The sequence below is a fragment of the Cynocephalus volans genome, chromosome 7 (genome assembly GCF_027409185.1).
Source record: "Cynocephalus volans isolate mCynVol1 chromosome 7, mCynVol1.pri, whole genome shotgun sequence".
NCBI lineage: Eukaryota > Metazoa > Chordata > Mammalia > Dermoptera > Cynocephalidae > Cynocephalus > Cynocephalus volans.
In genome coordinates this window covers 113,792,334-113,818,942 of record NC_084466.1, presented here as the reverse complement: position 1 = coordinate 113,818,942, position 26,609 = coordinate 113,792,334, and the positions used below count along the sequence as shown (strand labels likewise).

General features: G+C 34.5%; 1 protein-coding gene across 10 annotated transcripts in view; it reads right to left on the bottom strand.

Annotated features, from left to right (window-relative positions):
- Positions 1 to 26,609, bottom strand: part of PCDH15 (protocadherin related 15) — an 801,855-nt gene that overhangs the window by 170,310 nt on the left and 604,936 nt on the right. The gene's annotated exons all lie outside the window — the stretch shown is intronic.

Here is a 26,609-nt window from a genome sequence, read left to right as displayed (position 1 = left end):
AATCACTATAAACTTGATTACTTAAAATTGTTTATCACTAGTATTTATTAAATATTTTTTAATACTTTATTTCATTAAAATGTAACAGATATAGTCAAGGTATCCTCAAGTACTAAATCATCCATTAATTATATCTTTAAAACTAAAATAAAATAGTCCATTGAACTAAAAATTATACATTCTAATAAAATTTTAATATTGTATAATGTATGTGACATATACATTCTCAAATAATCATTAAGATAAGTATTAATTTACCAAGCTTTTGTTTTTATTTTAAATTATACTAATAGAGTGATCCCTCTTTTCACACACATATTCCCAGTAAGTTGATATTTTTGCAATTGTCTACGTTAAATTTTAATCATATTTACTTTTAAAAGTAAGTTAAGTTATAAAAGCACACTTAATATTGGGATGAAAGTACTTATAATTTTTTGCTTTAATTTATGATAATATATTACACATTATACTGTACCTCTATCTATCTATCTATCTATCTATCTATCTATCTATCTATCTATCTATCTATCTATCTCTCAAAAGAGATACTATGAATACTGAGGGAAGAACTATTTTCTTATGAATAAGTCAATATTTAAAATTTATTTAGAGCTGGCCGGTTAGATGCCAAAATAAATAAATAAATGCAATTTTAGTTTTATGGAAATAGATTTTGTTTTCTATAGCATTTTCAAATTGTGATAAAATCATTCTAATATTAACACTAAAAGCAGTTTACAAAATTGTTTTCTTAAAGTTCTTACTAAACTGAAACGAGGCTGTGATTCGATTTATAATTAACAAGCAAATGACTTCTTGGAGCTGCTCTCTAATCGGCCAAATTTATTGATCTTTTTATAGGTCCAGAGAAATCTTGAGGTCATTCATTGTTTCTCTGTATTCAGACACTAACACCAGTATACCACAGTATTCAGATAAAATTTTTAAAGATTTAAGTAAGGAAAATTCACAACCGTTATAAGAAATCCACCATAACATTTAAGGATTTTGCCAATCAGAAGGCTCTTCCTCACATCTAAACAATTACTAATAAGACAAATCTTATTCTGTCTTCAGCAAGATACAACATAACTGTTTCTTTTTTTCAGGACAATATAACTCCTCATAGTTATGAAGACCAGTGTTTCATCTGTGGGCTCCACTTTATTAGGATAGATATTTCTAATTACTATATTTTTGTACCACCCTAGGCATTCTTTTCTTGCCTTAACATCTGTTCTTTACACCCTTTTAACATATTTAAATTCTGGATTCGAAAGAATAAAATAAGTTTTCTGTTCATTTTATGTCATCATCAAGGAAAACAATATGGCGTTTTAGTTCAACTGGCTGAATTATAGTGTCTCTACCTTGGCACAGATATTTTAATACTATGGGGTAAAATATATTCAGCTGTTTCAGACAATACAAAATTTCAAAAGGAGACTATAAAATAGACTTCCATTCAACATAATTTGTGGAATGCTGGTAGGTAATCCCATAACATACATACATATATAAATATAATATCACATATAAAGGGAGACTTTATTTAAATAATTTGGCAATCTATTCCATTTGCCTAACCATCATGAAGAGGGATTATCAATGTAAATATATTGCAGAAAAAATTAACCAAGACATAAACATTAATTTAATAAGAAAATGGTGAAAATTGCCTACAAGAATTCTCTTCTCAGAAGACAGTTGTGGCTAAAATGGAGTTTCCTATTATTCTGACACTTGGAGTCTTTTGAAGGGTAAATACAATGAATTCCTTCTTTAAGTTTTTATGGAAACTGAGGACATGTGAGAAACATAGCCTGACAGCTTTTTTGAAGCTTCATTTACCATGACAGCTATTTTTATAACTGAGCCTAGCCAATCTACCAGAGTAAGCATTACTTCAGGTAACAACATTTTTAAAAGACTGATAAGGTTCCTGTACAGCAATCCTTCTTTATGTCAACTTCCATTCACCAAAGCATTTTTTTCATATTTTCTGGAATTTTCAAATAAGTGACACACTCTACGTTAGAGGGGAATATTTTCTTAAGTAAAACATTCAAACTAGACCATGATATTACTTGAAGTTTAATCATTCAAGGTGTGCCAAAACCTTGACAACATAGACATGACAATTGAAATTAACCACAATTTAGAACAAATCCCTAAAAACTTTTTGTTTGCCATTAGATAAAACATATTTAACTTTAGTTTAAAACTAGTATCATAGAACTAAATAATAATAAATTTATTTCATATATATTTTAAGAGATAAATTTAAAAATTGTATAAAATCTCAGCAATGGAAAAATTTGCAAACTACTCTCTATTACCCTTGCTTATATTAATTAGTTCATTATATATGGTATTCATTGATTCATTCATTCATTTGTTCATTCACTGAACACATTTACTGACTGGATACTGCTGGGTCATAGGAGTACAAAAATTAAATAGCTCATAGACAAGGAAAGGAGACTGAGTTCATCTCATATACCTTTCTTCCTGCCACTCATTAGCAATAACTAGCCATACTGGCCTTTAAAAACAGCAAGCTCATTTCTACCCCAGGACTTTGTTATTAGTTTTCCTCTGTGACTGCAACACTATGGCATGGCTATGGTCTTTTAACATTCAGGTCTCAACATACACCTCCTCTGCATATACCCATTTATAAATTACTCTGAGTCAATCCCTGTCTTATTTCTTTTTACAATACATATTTTTATCTGAATTTATGTTACATATTTAGTTGTTTATATTTCAATATCCTGTCTTTGTCTTTTGTCTGTGAGCTTCATTTAAGCAGATGTCTCTTATCCTGGCTTGTCATTATTTAAGAGGTCAATAATAATTTGTTGAGATAATACTTAAAATACAATATGATCATGCTTACATATATCTGTATCCTGATCTGCCAGGATGCACAACTCTAAGGTTGTGCATGTCTATCATGTCATATCTATAATGTATGTAGATTTGACAGAAATGGCTATGTGTGTAATTCCCACTAGAGTTGTAAATGTATATAACCTACATTCCTGCTTGTGGTAGCTACATGGAAAAGTTTTGAGAGCAGAAAGGAAGAAAAGATCTCACTGGTTTGTATTTTGAAAAGGAACTTCACAAAAGGGATGATAATGGAATCTATGAAAACATAGCTTCCCCAAAGTATACAAATATAAGACAGGAGTAGAATAAATATTGTTTCAAAAAGATTCCTGAGTACGGTATTAGAGAAATGAGACCATCTATCAGCCAGAAAGTTCTTCCCCCCCCCCCCCCCGGACTGGCTGAATATGAAGCACTATCTCTTTCCTAATTCCCAGTCTCTGTCCTTATATCATGGTACTTCCTTAATTATATTTAATACATTGTTGTTAAGCTAATCCTTTAAAATGCATGTCATAGCCCTCTGGATTTTTTCTAATAAATGAATAATCATAGATCTATATTAACAGGATATAGATGATGTTTTCATATACTAACTTAATTGCACAATGCATTAAATCTGAGTTAAGCTGTAGGTTAACCTACAGTTGAACAAGATCAAGATTTCCAAATAATATTTCTGGTTATTGCAAGAATCATAGTTACACACTGGTAAATTTCTATACAGTTTAAGAGGACCTCTAAGAATTTACTTACCTCAAAATGTGACTAGATTGTTGGCAAGTTTTCAATTTACAACCCACCTCATTCATAGATACTCGTATTCATTTCTCAAGATGGCAGGCAATGATTAAAAAGACATATGCTTCTGTACTTAGTGGCCTCATAATTGGTCCTTGGGCAGACAAAGGCACACAGAAAAACACAACTATTTACCAACAATTCTGATTAAACTATGAAGGAGAAGAATGATTTGCTATTGAATGAAGGTGCTAGAACTAGAGCATAGACCTTAGCATTTACAGTCAAGTAGATTTTATAATTCACTGTGCAGACAGTCACGTATTACAAAATAAGTAAAGTGTATTTTGATGTATATAGATTATAGTGATTTTGTTATATGTGGTGTTTGATCTGGTATATCATTTGAGTATGAAAAGAGCAAACTAAAATTAATTTTAAGCAGTGGTGCAGCTTAACATGAGCATTAACACTGATAGAAGCTCTTCTGTACAAGAAACAATCTGCTGCCTACAGATATACTGATTTCTGAGCATATGCCCAGTCTGTCTCCTCCCAAGGTGAGAGGATAAACAGGAGAAAAAATTCTAGAAGCTGAAAAGTCAAAGATCAAGGTGCTGGTCTGATTCATTTCTTACAGCCACCACAGCCTTCCCTGTATAGCTTCTACTGCCAGAGTGCTCAGCTGCGTGGCTGCAGCCTCTGAAGCCTGCCCTGCAAGGCTTCTACCTACAGAGCACAACATCTGGAGCACAGCCACAGTGGCCACAGCCCTACCTTGCCTAGCCACAGCCCCTGGAGCAGCACACCATGAAGCCACAGCTGCTCTCACCTGTAGCCACAGCCATCAGAGACCCCAGACTATTGAGTCTACCCAGAACTACAGAGTCTACCTGGAACAATTGAGCCTACCTGGAACTACTGAGAATATATAGAGTCTGCCCAGAACCAAAACTAAAACATTCTACTCAAAAAGTGACATAAAACAAATCTACAGGAGGGATTTTCTGTCTTCTAAAGCCACTCCAGAGTAATTGAAGAAGCAACTGTTCCACCAGGTGACCAGACATCAATGTAGAGACACTAGAAATGTTATAAAAAAACAAGAAAATATGGCATTCCCAAAGGAATACGATAACTGTCAAATACCAGACCCCAAACAACAAGAAACCCTTGAAATGTCCAAAAAAAAAAAAAAAAAGAATTCCAAGTAACAATCTTAAGCAAACTCAGTGAGATACAAAAAGACTCAGATGACACAACTAAATGAGAAAAAAGAAAAAGAAAACAAATACATATGAAGGTGGAAATTTACAGAGATAAATGCCATAAGAAAGGATGTAGCAAAGTTACAAAATTAAAACTACATTTGGAGAGCTTAATTACCAGGCTAGAGCAAACAGAAGAAGAACTTCCTCAAAGATAAAGTTTTCAAAATAACCCAAGCAGACAAAAGGAGGAAGAGAAGAAGGAGGAGGAGGAAGAAGAGGGGGGGAGGAGGAGGAGGAGGGGGAGAAGGATGGGGAGGGGGAGGGGAGGAGGAGGATGAGCAAGAGGGGGAGGAGGAGGAGGGGGATGAAAGGGAGGAGGAGGAGGGGGAGGCAGAGCAGGGGGAGGTGGAGGAGGACTAAAAGGAGGGGGAGGAGGGGGAGGGGAGGAGGATGAGGAGGAGGAGGGGGAGGAGGAGGGGGATGAAGAGGAGAAAGAGGAGGGGGAGGAGGAGCAGGAGGAGATAGAGGAGAACTAAAAGGATTGGGAGGAAGGGGAGGGGGAGGAGGATGATGAAGGGGATGGGGAAGAGGAGGAGGAGGAGGAGGGGGAAGAGGAGGAGGAGGGGGAGGAGGAGGGGGAAGAGGAGGAGGAGGAGGAGGGGGAAGAGGAGGAGGAGGGGGAGGAGGAGGGGGAAGAGGAGGAGGAGGGGGAGGAGGAGGGGGAAGAGGAGGAGGAGGGGGAGGAGGAGGAGAAGGGAGAGGGGGGAGGAGGGGAAGGGGAGGAGGAGGAAGAGGAGGGGGAGGAGTGGGGGAGGAGGAGGGGGAGGAGGAGGGGGACGGGGAGGAAGAGGAGGAGGGGGAGGAGGGGGGGAAGGGAAGGAGGGGGAGGCAGAAGAGGAGAAAGAGGAGGGGGAGGAGGTGGAAGAGGAAGGGGAGGGGGAGGAGGGGGAGGAGGAGGAAGAGGAGGAAGAGGAGGGGGAGGAGGGGGAGGAAGAGGAGGGGAGGAAGTGGAGGAAGAGGAGGGGAGGAAGTGGATGAGGAGGAAGAGGAGGGGAGGCAGTAGAGGAGGAGGGGGAGGAGGAGGGGGAGGAGGAGGGGGAGGAGGGGAGGGGGAGGAGGAGGAAGAAGAAGAAAAAGAAGAAGAAGAAGAATTTTAAAAATGAAGAAAATTTTCAAGAGCTATCAAACAACCTCAAGTACACAAATGTCTGAATCCTGGGTATTCTGGAAAGAGAGGAAAAAGGAAAAGGCATTGACAACTCATCCAATGATATAATAGCAGAAAACATCCCAGTTTGGGTAGAGACATTGACTTCCAGACCCAAGAGTCTCAAAGATCCCCAAACAGATTCAATCTAAAAAAGGTCCTCCCCGCGACACATTTTAGTCAAACTGTCAAAAGTCAAAGACAGAGAATACTAAAAACAGCAAGAGAAAAGCATCAAGTCACCCATAAGGGAGTCCCCATCAGACTAACAGCAGAGTTCTCAGCAGAAATCCTACAGGCCAGAAGAGGATGAGTTGATATATCTAAAAGTACTAAAAGAAAGAAAACAAAACAAACAAACAAACAACAACAACAAAAATCTGCCAGCCAAAAATAACTATACCAAGCAGGGCTTTCATTAAGATATAAAGGGGAATAGTGTATTTCCAAGACAAACAAAACTGTGGGAATTGAACACCACATGACCAACTGTACATGAAATACTCAAGGGAGTTCTGCATCTGAAACCCAAAACACAATAATCACCACATGAATACATGAAAAATAGCAAATCCCACTGGTAGAGCACATAGGAAAAAGAGAAAGAAAAAAAATTAACTATATCATACCATTTCAAAAAACCAGTGAACACCAAAGACAAACAACTGGGAAAGAAAAGAAAAAAGATATTTTAAAAAAACATTAAAAAAATGACAGGACTTAGACAACATCTTTCACTATCAATCTTAAGTGTAAAAGGGTTGAACTTCTCAGTCAAAAGAGATACAGTGGCTAGGTGGATTAAAAAACTAGACCCAACTATATGCTCCCTACAAGAAAACCGGCTTACCTGTAAAGACTCATACAGACTAATAGTGAAAGGATGGAAAAATACATATTATGCAACGGAAACCAAAAATGAGCAGGAGTAGCTATACTTATATAAGACAAAATAAGACGTTAAACCAAAAACTGTAAAAAGAGACAAAGAAGGATATGAAATAATGATAAAGGGATTTATCCACCAAGAAGACATAACAATTATACACACACACACACACACACACACACACATCATAATTACAATATATATGTATACCCAACATTGGTGCACCCAGATGTATAGCAAACACTACTACACCTACTGAGAGAGATGGACCCAACACAATAATAGTTGTGGACTTAAACACCAGTCTCTCAGCATTGCACAGATCACCTAGGCAATGGATCAAAAGAGAAACACAGGATTTAAACTACACTTTAGACCAATTGGACTTGGTGGACATTTACAGAATATTTCGCCCAACTAGAGAACATACTTTCTTCTCGTCAGCACATGGAACATTCTCCAAGATAGATCACATAGTAGGTCATAAATCAAGCCTCAACAATTTTTTAAAATTTAAATAATGTCAAGCATTTTTTCAGGCCATAATAGATTAAAACTAGAAACCAATAAGTGAAACTTTGGAAACCATGCAAATACATGAAATTAAACAACATACTCCTGAATACATATGGGTCAAAGAAGAAATTATGCAGTAAATCAAAAAATTTCTTGAAGCTAATGATAATGATACATCATACCAAAATCTATGGGATACTGCAAAAGCAGTACTAAGAGGAGAGCTTATTGCAATAATTGCTTACATCATGACTTCAAATAAATACCCTAACCTTATACCTCAAAGAAATAGAAAAACAAGGTCATTCCAATTTTAAAGCCAGCCGACAAAAATAAATAAAATCAGAGAAGAACTAAATAAAATAGAGACCAAAAGTATGACACAAAAGATCAACAAGACAAAAAGTTGTTTTTTTGAGAAGATAAAAAAGTAGGCATACCATTAGCAAGACTAAAAAAAAAAATAAGACACACATAACAAATATGAGAAATGAAAAAGGAGGCACCACAACATGTGCCACAGAAATACAAAGAATCATTAGAAATTACTATGAACAACTAAATACCAAGATATTTGAAAACCTGGAGGCAGTGGATAAATTTCTGGACACATACAAACTACCAAGACTTAAACAAGAAGAAATAGAAACACTGAACAGATCAATAATGAGCAGTGAGTTGAATCAGTGGTCAGAAATCTTCCATCATAGAAAAGCCCAGGACTGGATGGCTTCACCACTGAATTCTCCCAAACTACTAAAGACATTTTAATACCAATTCTTTTCAAACTTTTCTAAACAAGTGAAGTGGAGGCCATTCTCCCAAACTCATTCTATGAGGCCAACATCACCATGATATCACAGTCAGGCAAAGATACAATAAAAAAAGAAAAAAAAAAAAAAAAAAAAAACAGATCAATCTCCTTGATGAACATAGACACAAATATCTTCAACAAAATATTAGAAAGAAGAATACAGTAGTACATCAAAAAGATTATGCATCATGATCAAGTGGGATTCATCTCAGGGATGCAAGTATGGTTCAATATATGCAAATCAATAAATGTGACACACCACATCAACAAAATCAAGAACAAAGTCCCTATAATTATCTCAATAAACACAGAAAAAGCATTTGACAAAATTTGACATCCTTTCATGATAAAGACTCTCAACAAATTAGATATAGAAGGAAGATATTTCAACACAAGAAAAGCTATATATGACAAACCCACTGCAAATATCATCCTGAATGGGGAAAAGCTGAAGGCTTTTCCTTTAAGAAAAGAACAAGATAAGGATGACTGCTCTCACCACTCCTTTGTAATATAGTATTGGAAGTACTTGCCAGAGCAATGAGAAAAAAGAAAGAAAGAAAGGGCATCCAAATAAGAAAATGCAAAGTCAAATTATCCCTGTTTGCAGATGACATGATCCTGTAAATAAAGAAACCCAAAGACTCTACCAAAAAAACTCTTAGAGCTGATAAACAAATTCATTAATTTTGCAGGTTACAAAAGCAATATACAAAAATCAGTACCATTTTTACACTCCAACAATGAACTACCACAGAAGGAAATCAAGAAATCAAGCCCATTTACAATATTCAGGAAAAAAAAAATACTTAGGAATAAATGAATTCAAGGAAGTAAAAGATCTCTAGAATAAGAACTACAAATCACTACTGAAAGAAATTAAAGAGGATACCAAAAGATGAAAAGATATTCCTTATTCATGAGACAGAAGAGTCAATGCAACTAAAAATTTGTCCATACTCCCAAAAGCCATCTACAAATTCAATGTAATCCCCATCAAAATACCAGTAACATTCTTCAAAGAAATGGAAAAATTAATCTTAATATTTATATGGAACAAGAAAAGAACCCAAATAGCGAAAGCAATCCTGAGTGAAAAAATAAAGCTGGAGGCATTACACTTCCTGACTTCAAATTCTATTACAGAGCTGTGGTAACCAAAACAGCAGCATACTGCCATAAAAACAGACACTTGGACCAATGGAACCGAATAGATAACCCGGAAATAAGCCCACGTATTTACAGCCAACTGATCTTTGACAAGGGCTCCAAAAACATACAATGGGGAAAGGACAGCCTCTTCAGTAAATGGTGCTGGGAAAAACAGATATCCATATGCAGAAGAATGAAACTATACTCTCCATACACCAAATCAATTGCATGAGTTATAGGCTTAAATATAAGACCTGAAACTTTAAAACTTCTGGAAGAAAACATAGAAGGAACACTCCAGGATGTAGGGCTGGGCAAAGATTTTATGAATAAGACCCCCAAAGGACAGAAAACAAAAGAAAAAAAAATAAATAATGGGGTTATATCAAACTAAAATTGTTCTGTACAGCAAAAGAAACAATCAAAAGAATGAAAAGTCAACCTATAGAATGGGAGAAAACACTTGCAAACTATAAATTCTACTGAGATTAATATTCAGAATGTAAAAGGAACTCAAACAACTTAACAGTAAAAAACCAAATAATCTGATGAAAAAATGGGCAAATGAGTTGAATAGGCATTTCCCAAAGGTAGCTATGCAAATTGCCAACAGACACATGAAAAAAAAAATGTTCAACATCGCTAATCAGAAAACTGCAAAGGAAACCACTTTGAGATATATCTCACCCCAGTTAGACTAGCTATCATCAAAAAGAGAGAGAATAACAAATGCTAGTGAGCATGCAGAGAAAGTGGAACACTCCTAGACTGTTGGTGGGACTGTCAATTAGTACAGCCATTATGGAGGTTCATTAAACAACTATAGATGGAATCACCATATGATTCAGCAATCCCACTACTGGGTATATATGCAAAGAAAAGGAAATCATCATGTTGAAGGTATACCTGCACTCCTATGTTTATCACAGCTCTATTTACAATAGCCAGGCTATGGAATGAACCCAAATGTCCATCGATGGATGACTAGTTATATGGAAAATGTGGTATATATACAATGGAATACTCCTCATCCATAAAGAAGAAGGAAATTCTGCCATTCTCAGCAACATGGATGAACCTGGAGAAAATTATGCTAAGTGAAACAACCCAGGTGCAGAAAGAGAAATACTGCATATTGTCACTCATAAGTGTAACCTGAATTCATAAATAAATGAGAGAGAGAGAGAGAGAGAGAGAGAGAGAGAGAGAACAATCACAAGAATATGTTGAACTTTTAGAAAGAGAGAACAGAACTGTGGTTCCTAGAGGTGGAAAAGGGCAGGGGAAGAGAGAGAGAGGTTAATGAGAAATTAATGAGAAATTGGTTAACAGACACAAAGAATGATTATGTACCATAATGATGAATAAGCTAAATATCCTTATTTGACAATCACACATTATGCACTACTATTGATAGTCAACTCTGTACCCCACAAATATGTGTAATAAATTATCTTTACATAAAAAAATTTGATTAAAATTTTTGAAAAATGAGAAACCTTTATTCTCTCATGTTACAATGCCATAGAAGAGATCAGAATTACTTCAGGAGTCTAGGCATTGATATCTTAAAGTTTACAATTGATGAGAATATAAGCACTGTCCCAAACCAGAGGCAAAGTTAAGCATGTTTGCTATTGTACTGGAAGTGAGGATGAGGAGGAAACATCAACTGACATCTATGTGCCTAACACTGAGAGAGTGCTTTCAATCTCCATTAAGCCCAAACCACAATCTAGTGAAATAGGTCTTATTATTCCTATATGGAAATGAGGTTTAAAGTAGTTAGGTAAATACTATACAATATTATCTTTCCTAGTTAAACACAAATGCCAACACTAGTGACATTAATCTGTAGTTTTGAGGGACTTGAGATGTTTGCCAACATTAATGGCCCTCGGGACTTAATTTATGACATCTATTGATAAAATAATTAATTAATTTGGTTGTTTAGAATACATACCATATGTATGCTAAATATGGTATGAGTTCATATGTGACTTATTCAAAAATTATTTGGTTTCCAAAATGTGTAGGAGATGATATCAACTTTGTGATGCTCTTTCATCGGCTAAATTTGACATGTATAAAAGTCAATAAATATTAATATGAACAATACTACTGAAACAGACTTTGATTTAGTATCATATAGTGATATAGTGAAACAATAAGCCGGACAATTTTTCTAGGCTGTTTGTGAACATGACAAAAATATACTTTTACCATGGTGCTCACATCAGACTTTTAAAATCAAAAACCAATATAAGTCTACATCATAGCAGGGTGGGTATAATTAATGTAACAGAATAAGTGTAAATTTATATCAAGAAGAGAGAATGCTAAGATTTCAATTATTTTCTTTATTACACAATACATTTTTACTTTTGATTTCTATTCTTATAGTGATATTAAATATATTTTGACTTAATGATGGTGAGAATATAACTAATTACTTCAGAAGGTAATTGCAAACCTGTATAAAAGATGTTCCAAATTTGCAAAAGTAGGGAATTTCAATGAGACTATAATGGACCAAAAATAAATAGGCTCTTAATATAGGGGTTATCTTCATTTAATCTTTTTTCTTAAATACATAATTATCAAGAAATTACTTACTCCAACCCATATCATTTTCTTCATAATAATGACAATCACATTATATCAGGGAATATGAAACCTATTATTATCATTAAACATAACCCTTAAGTAATTTGTTTTCAAGTCCACAAAGATTTTTCTCCCTGACAAGGTTTCCAAAATTCTTTCTCCCAGAGTCCTTGAATGCAGCAGCCTCTCTCCTTTTTTTGTAACAGTGTAATTCACAAATTTCTTAAATATGATTTACATTGGGAATTACCATAAAATTGTTTGCACTATTTTTTCCTGCCATATGATTTAGTTATTTTTTAGAGGATCTAACTGGATGCTAAGATAACCTTACAAGAAAGAGACTAGGAAAAACAGCAGGTCAAACTCTCCATGCAACCACTGAGAAGATCATGTGATTTTTTTCTTTCTCCTCCCTGCTCCCATCCTTAACACCTGGAGTGACTAATGTGTTTTAACAACATAGTGAATTAACACTCTTACAGACAAGTTTGTTATGTCAGATGCCACTTATTTAATATAATATGTGTATATAATTCTGTTTCTACAGATACACTATTAACATATCTATTAAAGAACTAAGAAATATTTGCTTTAACATTACTTACCACTAAGTCTTTCGTGAAATATATTTTTCAAAGGTAAACATAACAGAACTACGAAAAACATCAAATAACAAATAACACATTCCTTGCAAAATTTCATTTAGACACAGTTGTTAAAAGTTTATAGAGATAACAGGGGCACAATTTCAAATGCCTCACCCAAACCAACTCAGATAATCAAAGGAATTTAAAAATCGGATGAACCTGTACCAGAGCTAGTGTTTAGTGATCCTGTTCCCTCTGCCTTAAAACCCTACGAGTTTTCTTGGGATAAAACAAGAATGCTTAACACTGTCTTCATGATTTACCAGACTCCAAATGATTCAACTCAGATTTCCCCCTCCAGCCTGCTGAAAAATAGCATCCTTTTGGTTTTAGAAACTTATTTTCTCCTCCTCCTTTGCAGCCTGATACTTGTGTCGTGCCACTTCGCTTTGGCATATCCTTCAGACCTCCGCTTAGAGTCACTTACTCCAGAATCTTCCTTGACTCACTAGATACAATCTGGCTCCCTCTTAGCTGGTTTCAACATTTCTTTCTTAGAGCTTTTCCTGATTTGTCATTTCTATTTACTTGATTGATTTTTGATTACTTTCTATCTCTTTAAGTTTGAAATTCTAAGGGTAGGAAACATGACAGTTTTAATCCTCGTTTCTTAACCCAGGGTCTCTTATATAATAAATGCTCTTTAAATAATATTAGATGCACACACACACACACACACACACACAGTAAATATTGAGAGATTTTTTATTTTGTTTGCACCTCAGAAGCAGAGGTTCGAGTTTAATACAATCTATAGTTTATGGAACATTATCAGCATTGGTTCTGCAAGGCATATTTATTTACTCTTTTATCTCCTGTTATACTCCTACCTCTCTCATTCTTCCTTTTCCACTAAAGGCAACCATTTTAATGTATTTAAGGAGTATCTTTTAACTAGTCTGTTATGGTTTAACTAGTCTGTTATATTAATGTTAAACAAATATCTACTCCCCTTTCACCACTTCCTGTCCCATTGATTTTGGGCTAGAGCAAGTGACTTGCTTTGGTGAATGGGACGTGAACGACTGTGACACTTGGCCTGAGGCTTTACAAGTGATCATGTGATTAGGCAAGTTCTGTTGTGATTCTGTACTCACCATGTGAAGAGCTGGCTTAATGGGTCCCTGAAGGAAAAGACAGGTGGAAGAGACGTGAACACAACCTGCAGCTAGATACCAAGGACAGCCAACCCTTAGTTGCCTCACAGACCGATAAATAAAAATATCAGTCTTTGCTATTGTGAACCAGTGAGATGTTGGTGTTATTCACTAAGCAGTATTTTTGTAGGAAGACTTGACTGATGCTATATGCATAAAAAACCCCAAAACTTTATGTAATCACTTTCTGTTTTCTCACTATTTTCACTGGATACTAGTTCTTACACTCTGTTCTTGTTGCTATGTGTTCATCAAATCCTGCTCTGCTGGAAGTTCACAGGATACTTCACACTAAATAATGATCACAGCTGTGTGGAAATCTCTCTAATATATTGGAAAGTCACCAATATAACAGATAATTTTCCTGATACTAGAATTTTCTCAAATGCTTTGAGACTCTTGACTCTGTGGTAAAGATGGCTGGGGGTTGGGAAACAATGGGGTGAAGGGTTCTGTATGATCATGGTGGGTGGAAGAGCCAGGTATGAAGCCAGAAAAGCTGCAGCATGTAGCTACAAGGGTTGTCTGGTCAAATAGAAACCTGGATACAGAACACTCAGCTCTGATACTTACATTCAAAACAAACCCGGAGAAGAGATCAAGTGGGGAAAAAGTTGTCATGATGATGATGGAGAGGCCCATTGCCTTTCTCCTGCCCAATACCTTATACTACCCTGCCACCCAAGCCATGCTCAGGTTACTGGACCTCTGACCTTCACAGGATTTCTCAGAATGCAGAGAAAAAAGACAAAGAGAAGGAAACAGATTATAAACAATAAGCATGGAAGACAGATCTCAGAGACTCAAAGCATGAAAAAGACCAGAGTAAACATAAAAACAATGACAGTTAATATTTATTGAGTATTTACTGTACTGTCGGTACCCACTGCTCCACATAAATGACACAACTTAATTCTCACACCAGTCCTACAAAGTAAGAACTATTTTTATGTTTATTGTGGTAAGAACACATAACATGAGATCTACTCTCTAAAAAAAATTTTAAGTGTACAGTATAGTACTGTCAACTATAGGCCTAATATTGTGCATCTGATTGCTAAAACAATAGCAACAAAACAAACAAAACACAACAACCAAATAACCCAATTAAAAAAATGGGCAAAAGATTTCAAGAGACATTTCGTCAAAGATGACATACAAGTGGCCAACAGGTATATGAAAACATGTCCAACATTACCAGTAATCAGGAAAATGAAAGTCAAAACCACGATGAGGTATCATGTAACACCTGTAGGATGGCTATCATCAAAAAAAAATCGTAAACAATGTTAGCAAGGATGTGGAGAAATTGGTACACTGTTCATGGGAATACAAAATAAGGCCACCATTGTGGAAAACAGTAGGGAGTTTTCTCAAAATTTTTAAAAAAATGACCTAGCAATCTCATTTTTTGGAATTTATTAAAAAGACTTGAAATCAGGATCTCAGAGTGATATTTATACTCCCATGTGCACTGCAGCATTATCCACAATATCCAAAAAATGTGAAAACCACCTAAAGGTCCATTGAAAGATGAGTGGATAAAGAAAATGTGGTATATACATAGAAAGGATTATTATCCAGCTTCTAAAAGAAGGAAATACTGCCATCGTTGACAACATGGATGAGTCTAGAGGACATTCTGTTGAGTGAAATAAACCATTCACAGGAAAAATACTGCACGATTCCGCTTATATGAGGTCGCTAAAATAGTCAAACTCAGACAAACAGAGAGAATAGTCAAATTCAGAAAAGCAGGGGCTGGAGAAAGGGGGAAATGGGAGGAAAAAGGGAAAAAGTTTTTAAAAAGGTAAAAAGTTTTAGCTGTGCTATTTCTGTTTTCATTTTCCAGATTCAAGAACTGAGGGGCACAGTGACTAAAGGAATTCCCCGAGGTCGCGAGGCTAGTCAGTGGAGCTTTTGGAGTTGAAACCAGACAGACTCTCTCCAGAGCCTACACTCCTGAAGCCAGTAAAACTTTCTTGAACTCATAGACTATGCAAGTTTGCACACAAGGGGCCATCATATACCAGACATAATTAATACGGAGAAAAGAATACCTTAGTATATGCTAGCAAAAACCTTAATTTAAAGAATGGAGATTCTTACAAGCAAGTAAAAACAACATGCCTAAAAGTAAAATAATAATAGTAATGATAATAATAATAATAATAATTATTATTATTATTATTATTTTACCTCACACTTCTACATTTCTCTTTTTTTCTGGTGCCTGGCTGGTATGGGGATACAGGTGTTACAACACCACACTCTAGCCAGCTGAGCTAACCGGCCAGCCTTTGACTGTACACTTCTATAAGGTTAAATAACAGAAATTAGTGGAAAAGCATATGTATAGTTTTAAAGGGCACACGTTTTAACTCAAGACTCTTATGTTCCTGTCAACTTGCATGTTATATGCATAATCAAAAGAAAATTTCCTATAAGAATTCACAAAGAATATATCCTCAAAAAATTAAAGACAGTTACCAATAAACCAAGAGATGCAACAAAACGAGTTTAAAAATGAATGGGTTAGAACATGAAAGCAATGTCATAAATCATATATAGGCTTAAATATGGAAAGAAGTATAAGCTGTTGTAAATGTCTAGGAAATATAACTATGATGTTATAAATAATTTTTATAGAGAATGTACATAAGTAATTCTTCAAAGAAAATATAGTAAAAATAAACTGATAGGGTCAAGACAAAAATAGTGACCCCTAAATAAAAGTTATATCCCAAATAACTCAGACTCATGAAAAATAAAAGCATAAGGAAGCAGCATCAGGAAACCAGCAGCCAATTTACTATGAGGTTATCCATGAGTTTTTAATCAATAGAACTCATTTATTTAGACTTAATTTTCTTTGCCCTCTCCGCAAAGTTCTTCACCACTCATTCCTTCTCTTCATTGTCAATATCTTTTCATCTGCACCACATCACTAGCAGATTTCTCTTCTGCCTTCTCAGTCCTGCCTTTCTCTTCTGCCCCTGAACTTTCTCTTCTGCCCCCAAAATCCTCTGAGGGTTTATTTCCAAGTTTTTACTTATCTTACTATTTTTTTTTCTTTTTATTGGAGAATATACTTACTCTCATAGCTTGAACTCCTGTTTTGTTTTTTTTTTCTTTTTTGTGGTTTAAAACTTTCTAATTTAATTATTTTTAATTGAAACATAATTGATGGTACATATCTGTGGGGTACTGCACTGAATATCAATATACGTGTGCAATATGTGATGCTCAAATCAGGATCATTACTATATTCAACATTACACAATTTCATCTTTTTTGTGGCCCTTTACTAATTTCTCACTAACCCACCCAGCCTGTCTCCCTCTCCCACATTTTATATCTCCTTTTGGAAGTTCTATGTATTATTGTGATTTTTGCATTTATCTTTCTTATATATTTATTTATTTAGCCCCCACTTATGAGTGAGGGCATGCAGTATTTCTCTTTCTGTGCCTGGCTTATTTCACTTGACATAATTTTCTTAAAGTTCATCCATGTTGCTACTAATGGCAGAATCTCATTACTTTTTATGGTAGAATAGTATTCTATTGAGTATATATACCGCATTTTCCTTATCCAGTTCTCTGTCAATGGTCATTTAGGCTGGTTCCAACTTTTGGCTATTTTAATTATAGTTGTGATACACATGGTTGTGCAGATATCCCTTTGATGTGAGGATTTCCATTCTTTGGGTATATACCCAGCAGTGGAATTGCTGAATCATATGGCAGTTTTACTTGGAGTTGTTTGAGAAATCTCCATACCGTTTTTCATAATGGCTGCACAAATTCATAGCCTCACCAACAGCATAGGAAGGGTCCCCTTTCTTTGCATCCTTGCTAGCATTTGTTATTCTCTCTCTTTTTGATAACAGCCAGTCTAACTGGGGTGAGATGATATTTCAATGAGGTTTTGATTTACATTTCCTGATGCTTAGTGGTGCTGAGCATTTTTTTATGTGTCTATTGGCCATTTGGCATAACTTCCTTTGAGAAATGCTTATTCAACTCCTTGGCCCATTTTTTAAATCTAGTTACTTGTTTTCTTATTGCTTAATTGTTTGAGTTCCTTTTATATTCTGGATATTAATCCCTCGTCCAATGCATAGTTTGCAAATGTTTTCTCTCATTCTGTAGGTTGTCTGCTAATTGTTCCTTTTGCTGTGTAGAAATTCATTAGTTTGATATAATCCCATTTGTTTATTTTTTTTTTTCTTTTGTTGCCTTGCTTGTGGGGTCTTATTCATAAAGTCTTTGCCCAGTCCTACTTCCTGAAGTGTTTCTTCCGTTTTCTTTTAGAAATTTTATAATGTCAGGTCCTATATTTCATACTCTTTAATCCCTTTTGAGTTGATTTTGGTATACGGTGAGAGATGCAGGTTTAGGTTCACTCTTCTACATATGGATGTCTAGTTTATCTGGCACCATTTATTGAAGAGGCAGGCTTTTCCCCAAAGTATGTTCTTGGTGCCTTTGTTGAAGATTATTTGCCTGTAAGTATGTGTGTTGATTTGGGTTCTCTATTCTGTTCCATTGATTCCAGTGTCTCTCTTTATGCTAACCATGCTGTTTTGGTTACTATAGCTTTGTAGTATAATTTGAAGATAGGTAGTGTAATGTTTTTGGCTTTTACTGTTATTTTTATTTATTTATTTATTTATTTATTGCTCAGGATTACTTTGGCTATTTGGGGTATTTTGTTGTTCCATTTGTTTCATATGAATGTTAGGATTGTATTTTCTATTTCTGTGAAGAATGTCATTGGTATTTTGATGGGGTTTTCATTGAATTTGTAGGTAGCTTTGGGTAGTATAGACATTTTCACATTGTTAGTTCTTCCAATCCATGAACGTGGACTATCTTTCCATTTTTTTGTGTGAGTGATTTGTAGTTTTTGTTACAAAGATCTTTAACCTGCTTGGTTCAATTTATTCCTAGGTATTTTATTCTTTTGGTGACTATTGTAAAGGGGCTTACTTTCTTGATTTCTTTTTCTGATAGTTTGTTGTTGGAGTATAAAAAGCTAATGATTTATGCATGTTGATTTTGTATCCTGCAACTTTATTGAAATTGTTTATCAGCTCTTTGAGGTTTTTGGTAGAATCTTTAAGTATTGATATATACATAGGATCATGCCATCTGCAAACAGGGACAGTTTGACTTTATCTTTTCTAATCCAGGTGCCTTTATTTATTTCTCTCGCCTGATTGCTCTGGCTAGTACTTCCAATACTATGATAAATAGAGTGGTGAGTGTGGGCACTTGTTTTGTTCCTGGATTAAGTGATTTCACCATTCAGGATGACATTGTCAATGGGTTTGTTATATATGGCTTTAACTGTGTTGAGATATTTTCCTTCTATACCTAATTTGCTGAGAATCTTTATTATGAAGAGATGTAGAATCTTGTCAAATGCTTTTTCTGCATCTATTGAGATAATTATATGTTTTTTGTACTTAATTTTGTTGATGTGGTGTATCACTAACCCTAACCCTAATTTCTATTTGGGTGACTCCTATGTTCACATTTCTTTTCTAAGCCCTTAGTCTGATATTTTCTGTCTGTTCCATCCCTGGTCCTTTAAATGAAGCCAGATTGTCCAGGCATTGGATCACAGAAGCTGTGATAACCCAATATCTCAAGTCCTCAAGTCCTCCTCATGGTGTTGTTGACTTGTGCAAAGGAGATCTTGGCCCCATACTGCCATCTGCCTCTAGCCTCTTTTCAGAGTTAGATATCATTTGCTCCTTGGTTTAATGAACCTGTAACTCTGGGCAGGAGATAAGCTTCTTGCCAGCCCTGCACTATGGTTCCTGGATAGATCTGCCAAGTATCACTCCTTTACTAGCTATGTCCTGACTTAATTTTTCTCCTCATCCATGCTAATGGTGGGGGTGGGGAGATGGGAGGGAGGGAGGTGGGTGAAAATTGGGCAACTTCTTTCATTCTATAGATACTTGCATTTAGATATTTTGAAGTCATTTCAAATTTAATTTGTCCTAAAAATGGTATCATTATTTTCTCCCTAAAATAGCTTTCTCTTCTATCTACCTTATTTCTACCAACTACTGTCATGACTATCTTTATCACTCCAGCTAGAAGCTCCTGATTCACTTTTGATTGTGCCTTTATTCTTTCTGTGATCTTCAAACCCTCTTGCTTGATCACTATCAATTCTACCATTTGAATTGTTTTTAAGTATTTTTTAATTTCTCTATTTCCATTGCCCATCTTGTTTTTTCATAGTTAAATGAAGGCAATAACTAGCCTCCTGGCTTTGATTTATTATCTCATTCAATGAAGACTGCATATTACAGGAATTATTTGTTACTAATATGTAGTTTTGAGTTTGTCACTGCCCTGTTTGTAAGTCTTTTGTAACATTACATTTTCTGTATAATAAACAGGGTCTCATAAAACCATACTTGTCACATTGCATGTCTACGAACAAGCTTCTAAACACAGATCTAATATGTTCTTTTAAATAGCCAGCATTTATTGAACTATAAATAGTTCAAATCATGTTACATAAATTCATGAACATAAATGTTTTGACTACAATTTTTGGATATATTTCCATTCCAATTTCTTCTATACTCACTTAAATTAATTCCCTTATATTTTTATTATTTATTTATTTATTTATTTATTCATTCATTCATTTATTTATTCATTTATTTATTCATTTATTTTGATTGTACATACTTATGGAGTACAGAGTTTACTGTCAGCATTTATGTTCAATATGTGATTAGCAAATCAGTACTATTAGCACTTTTGTCATTATCCATTCTTTGTGATCATAATTGTAATCATTCTTTGTATTTCTAACCCATATTCTCCCTAACACCCCTCCCTTTCCCTCTTTCCCACCTCTAGTGGTGAAAGATTTGCTCTCTCCTTCTGAAAGTTCAATGCATTGTTGTGATTCTTTATTTTCTTTCTTTCTTTCTTTCTTTCTTTTTATTTTCTTTCTTTCTTTCTTTCTTTCTTTCTTTCTTTCTTTCTTTCTTTCTTTCTTTCTTTCTTTCTTTCTTTCTTTCTTTCTTCTCTCTCTCTTGCGCTCTCTCTCTCTCTCTCAGCTCCCACTTATGAGTAAGGACATGCAGCATTTCTCTTTCTGTGTCTGGCTTATTTCACTTAATATAATTTTCTCAAAGGTCCATGTTGCTGCCAATGGCAGAATTTCATTCTTTTTTAATGGCTGAGTAGTATTCTACTGTGCATATATACCACATTATCCTTACCCAATCATCCACCAATGAAATGGGATTTCGTATCTTGGCTATTGTATATAGAACTGTGATGAGTGTAGGAGTGCAGGTATCCTTTTGACATGATTTCCATTCCTTTGGACATATACTCAGTAGTGGGATTGCTAGATCATATGGTAGTTCTCTCTGTAGTTGTTTGAGAAACCTCCATACTGTTTTCCATAATGACTGTGTTAATTTACAGTCCCACCAACAGTGTAGAAGGGTTTCTCTTTCTCCATATCCTCACCAGCATTTGCTAGTCTCTTTTTTTGGTAATAGCCAGTCTAACTGTGGTGAAATGATATCTCAATGTGGTTTTGATTTGCATTTCCCTGATGTTTAGTGATGTTGAGCATTTTTTCATGTACCTGTTGTTCGTTTGCATGTCTAGTTGGTGTTAGGCCTATGTTTGATTATAAATTTACTGCCTAAACACAACCATCATTCAGGAATATGGAAGAATTGCAAATTGGATAACGTTAATGCCAAGAGCTACTACTGGCTTAGCTTAGAAGGGGTTAAGGCCAGGAATCTACGTTATGAGAAACCAAGATACCGTTGTTGAGGTTACGTTCTTATTTCTTCTGATAGGAAATCAGAGTTAAAGCACATCAGTAAATCCATAAGGGAGGCCTAAGGGTAAGCCCATGAGAAAGCCTATTATATTTTACTCAGTTCCCTTGGAAACCTGTCTTGTTTACATGCATTAGAACCCTGATGCCATGAGGTTTATACCCACCAAAAAAAAAGAAAATATGATGTAAACTATTGACACATTATGGGTTGTAGGTTGACACTTTTGTAAAGGTTAAAACAACCTTTGTACACATTTCCATTTTCAGTAAAAGAAAAACACCCTTTTAGCTCTGGTAAGCATGGCAGTTTTTATATTAGAAGAGCAATATTTACATCTGAAACAGTTCATTCTGATATTGATCTCAAATAATATTAACAATGTAATTGTACTTGACTATGCCACCAAAAGGAATCAAATGACCCTATTTTTGCAACACTTATATAGTCCTTTTATAGATGTTAATCATGTATAAATCTTATAAACCCTTCTCTTTTGCACCCATTTACACTTTCAAATCTAATTATAACCCATTGCCATTTTAAAGATCAAGCCCCAACTGTTTCCTAGTGTGCTTTCTTTCTAATTAATTATTTGAAACCAAAGGGACTCAGCCTGGGCCTCCATCATCTCAGTTTTCACAAGCTGACATTCATGATGAAAACAGTTCCTGATTATTTCCCTAACAGCTTTGATGTGAAGGGAAAAAACAAACAAACAAACAAAAAAACACACAAAAAAACCCACTAAGCTGTGTACATTCCCCCCTCATGCTCCAGGGTCAGCAATCATAGTTTGTAGCTGCTGATCTTTAAAATCAGAATTTCTGCTACATTCCTAGCAATAACCTAAATCTATACAGCATAACAATACAAGCCAGTATGTGATGAGTGATAAAAAACAGATCAGTAGAAATATTAATGGAAAATCATACAGAAAAGCTATATTATCCAGAAATTAAAATACAATCTTATCAAACTCCTGGGCCTGCATTGTTTTAACTATTGCTCACAACAAGCAAGCAGCAAATTATGGGTGAAGGTGGTTGCTACTTTCGTTCTACTATTTTACCCTATGCTAATAGATTACAACAGAAAGATCATTTGGGAGTTAAGCATTTTGAGAAGATGGCTATCCTTACCTGGTATTATTCGGTAACATCATGACATCTTAATAAAACATGAGGTACCTTTTTCACTCTCTAGAGATCAACAAAAGTTTCCCTGAATGATTGAGAGGTTGTTAAAAGCCACATGTGAAAACACTTTGCAAATAATTCCTCAGGTAGCTTTTCTGAATTCTGAAAGACTAAGATAACTCTCAAAATCTCAACAGAGGGAAAGAAAATACTTCATACTTGCAGTTATTGTCTCTTTATAAATGTACTTTCTGACAAAAAGTAAAGTGAGAATACTCGCAGTATTTAGGAACTGATTTTAAAGCCAATTACTAGTGAGAACTTACAAGATCTTTTTTTATGGTGCATATTTATTTCATAAATCAATATCATTAACTGAAAAAAGAAGTCTTAAATGTCTACATAATTTTCACAATATTATATATGTATGCAAACTAGTTTGTCAAAAATACTAACATTAAACATTTTCCAATTACTGCTTTACTTTAAACAAGAATCTTATAAAAATAAAAAAGTCTCAAAAAAAGTATCTTATAAAATCTTGAAATGCATTAGTTGGAAAGAAAGGTACAATAATGAAAAATTAAGCCTTCATGGGTTCCCATACTTTACTTCCTGGAAATGAGCAAAAAATGAACTTCATTTGTTTATCCCAATGTTCCTTGGCCACACACGCACAAAAGGCACTACTCTGTCAGTCATTAACCCCTGACCACAAAGAGAACTCCCATATCTTGGGGTTTGGCCAACATTTTCAGAAAGAACTAAGATGTGCAAATGGAAATTACACTCACAGCTTTGTTTTTTGAAAGTTTGGAGTGAGAAGTCTTTGGTGAGCAGAAAGAAAAGTTTAGCAACTTTTAATATGTAAAGTTGTCAGTTATTCAGTACTCACATCTCATGTGAACTATGTAATGTCAATGTTGTCAGAAAAGCCAGGCAGAAAAAAACAAGTCCTAACGTTTTAATTCTTTGGGTGTAAAGAGAATCCCTGGAAGATTATTTTCTTCCTCTAGAGCACTTTAGTTTTCCTCAAACATGCATTTTATAATTCTTAATTTATATTCAGCAGCATTGCTCTCTCTCTCTCCCTGGCTTTCAGACCCTTACAAGTTTCTCCATCTGAAACTTCAAAGATTTTTGTTGTTGCTATTCTCTAGTTAAAATTGGTAGTTCCCACTTCATTCCAAAGGAGCAGGAGACCTTGAAGAAGATGTGTGTGGTCAACCTCCCTAGATGAAAACTATTATTGCCGAATAGTGGTAATATCTATTATATGAGGGTGCAGAAGCTGTGCTAAGCATATACAAAAGTACTTCAAAAACATCTAGGAGAAATAGAATTAAAAGATAATACAAATCTTTCCATGCATCTTTTGAAGTACCCTCATATCTGTGTCACCCCATTTACTTCTTTTAGCCCTAAAATGGGCAAACTAAAGCTTGAAGGCATTAAGAAAATTTTCCAGGGTCACAAGTAACTAAATTTCTGAAACTCATACATTTGATCAATTCCAAAGAATATAGAATTAATTTATTCAATTATTTAACAAATATTTTCTAGCAGACTACTAAGAACCAGGCTTAGAATTAGCTGTGAAAATACAAACTTGAATAAGGTTTGACTTCTGACCTCAAAGACCTTACATTCTAGTTTGGAAGAGAGACCATTAAATAAACATACAGTGTTCACAGCTCTAAGTAGTCAAACTGACACAGGAGCCCTGAATGACATAAAATTGAAAGTATTTTCTTCTATTTTAAAAAAATTTATAACAGTATCAGGTAGAAAACACATGGCAAGCCTATCAAAAAAATACTTACTCTGCCTTTATGGCACCAACAAATATTACAGCAGTAAAAATCAATAATAATTTTTTTTTGAAAATTATGTAATATAGTATTTATCTTCTGAAAATATTCATGGAATTGAACTTTTATTTCAGATTGGTGTGAACACAGCCAAGCTACAACTATGCTAATTTCAGAGACCCAATTTGCTGCAGTGAGTCAAAAGCTCAATTCTGAATAATAGTTATACCAAAAGATTGTTAGTGTTTCAAGGATCAAAACTAAGTCTGATAAATATATATTCAGTAATTGAATAAAGCATATTCAGCATTTCAATTGAATGACTGGCATCTACCTTTTATCTATTGAAAAACCAGCATCAGATATTAAATGTTAAAAATTACGACTGGAAATGCAGAATTAAAAACTTCTTTCAAAGAAATATGAAATTGAAGCCTAGTAAATTTTGTAAAAGAGCTTCAGAGTGTAAAGATAGGACCTTATCTCTAGATAAATACTCTAGATAAGTAATTTATCTTCTTTACAGAACAGACAACAGACCCAGACAACTTCTCTCATATTGGTGGATGTGATCTGAATGTCAAGCTTGTACAAAAGTCACAGATGCTGAAAGTGAAGTAAGAATTTCATCATCTATACTAAGACTTTGAGGTCTGTCTTACATAGGTGAACAGCAGTGCTACTTTTAGTTTCTTATTATTAATAAACATAACACTACCTTAAATTCTATGCTAATAAAAATTTCTTAGAAATCTGCGTATACTAATATAGTGTGTTTGCTTGCACTCATTTAATATGGTATGTTATACTTTCTATTTGTAGTTCTGTGTTGCCTCTGAGATTGCCAGTTTCTTGAGAGAAAAAAAAAAAATGCTGGGCACAATGACCAGTATGTAGTTGATGCTCAAAATACACGTGCTGAATAAAATTAAATGCAAGTCCTAATTTTAAAGTATTTTGTACCTGTGACACTTTACTTAAAAAACAGATAAATAGCCAATTTCACATTCACCATCACTACTGGCTGTAAAATTTTGCCTATCATATTTCCCAAGATGCAATAAATCACTTTCAAAGACATTTTAACACACATAAGAGAAGGAGCTTCTGAGTTAAAGGTCATCACTTTCATGTTAACATTATTATTTTTCAAGCCCTTAAAGTCACAATAGAGTTTATACGGCTTGTCACAATTGTAGTTGAAAAATGTTATGACTGCCATTTACCATTTATTCAATAAACAGCATTACAGAAATGCCATTTATATTAGCAACAGGAAACAGAACTTCTGAATCACTTATAAAATTCAGTTTTTTTTCTATTTTCTAACTCTTTCAAAATAGTTCATTTTATTATTTTACTTACATTTTTCTAGAATTTATCAGCCACCGACTTACAGTGTGAACTCACTCAAAGTAAAAATTTAAATATTCACCTTTATGAGAATAATAATTAATATTTATATGGCACTCAAGATATTTATCGCAAGCAATTTTATATAGGTACTATTACCTTCATATACTATTTTAATACATTAAGATTAAGAAAAATTTGCATCCCTTCCGCTACAATATTTTAACTGCAAACCCTCTGCCATGAAAAATGATTTAGGATACGTCAAAAGAGGCAAAATTCTGTATAATAAAAGAATCTATTAAGTATGTTCTGAAAGCAATATTAAGATTTTAGTTTACCAAAATAAACACGTAAAAGATAAGTTTTATGTCATGTGTTGATTTAGAGTTTGCTAACAAAATTTTAAAAAGTCATATAAAATGGAAAATACATAAATTTAAAACCTATTCAGACTGAGCTAAACTTTCATAGTTCTAAATAAAGGGCCCAAATAATAGTGATTCCAAATATAGACCATTCTTTCCACATATACTTATTATTAGTGTTAGATAAATTGGTGAATAGTAAAATTTGAATTCTGGTAAAGCCAAAAGCATATCCCTAATTGCCAAG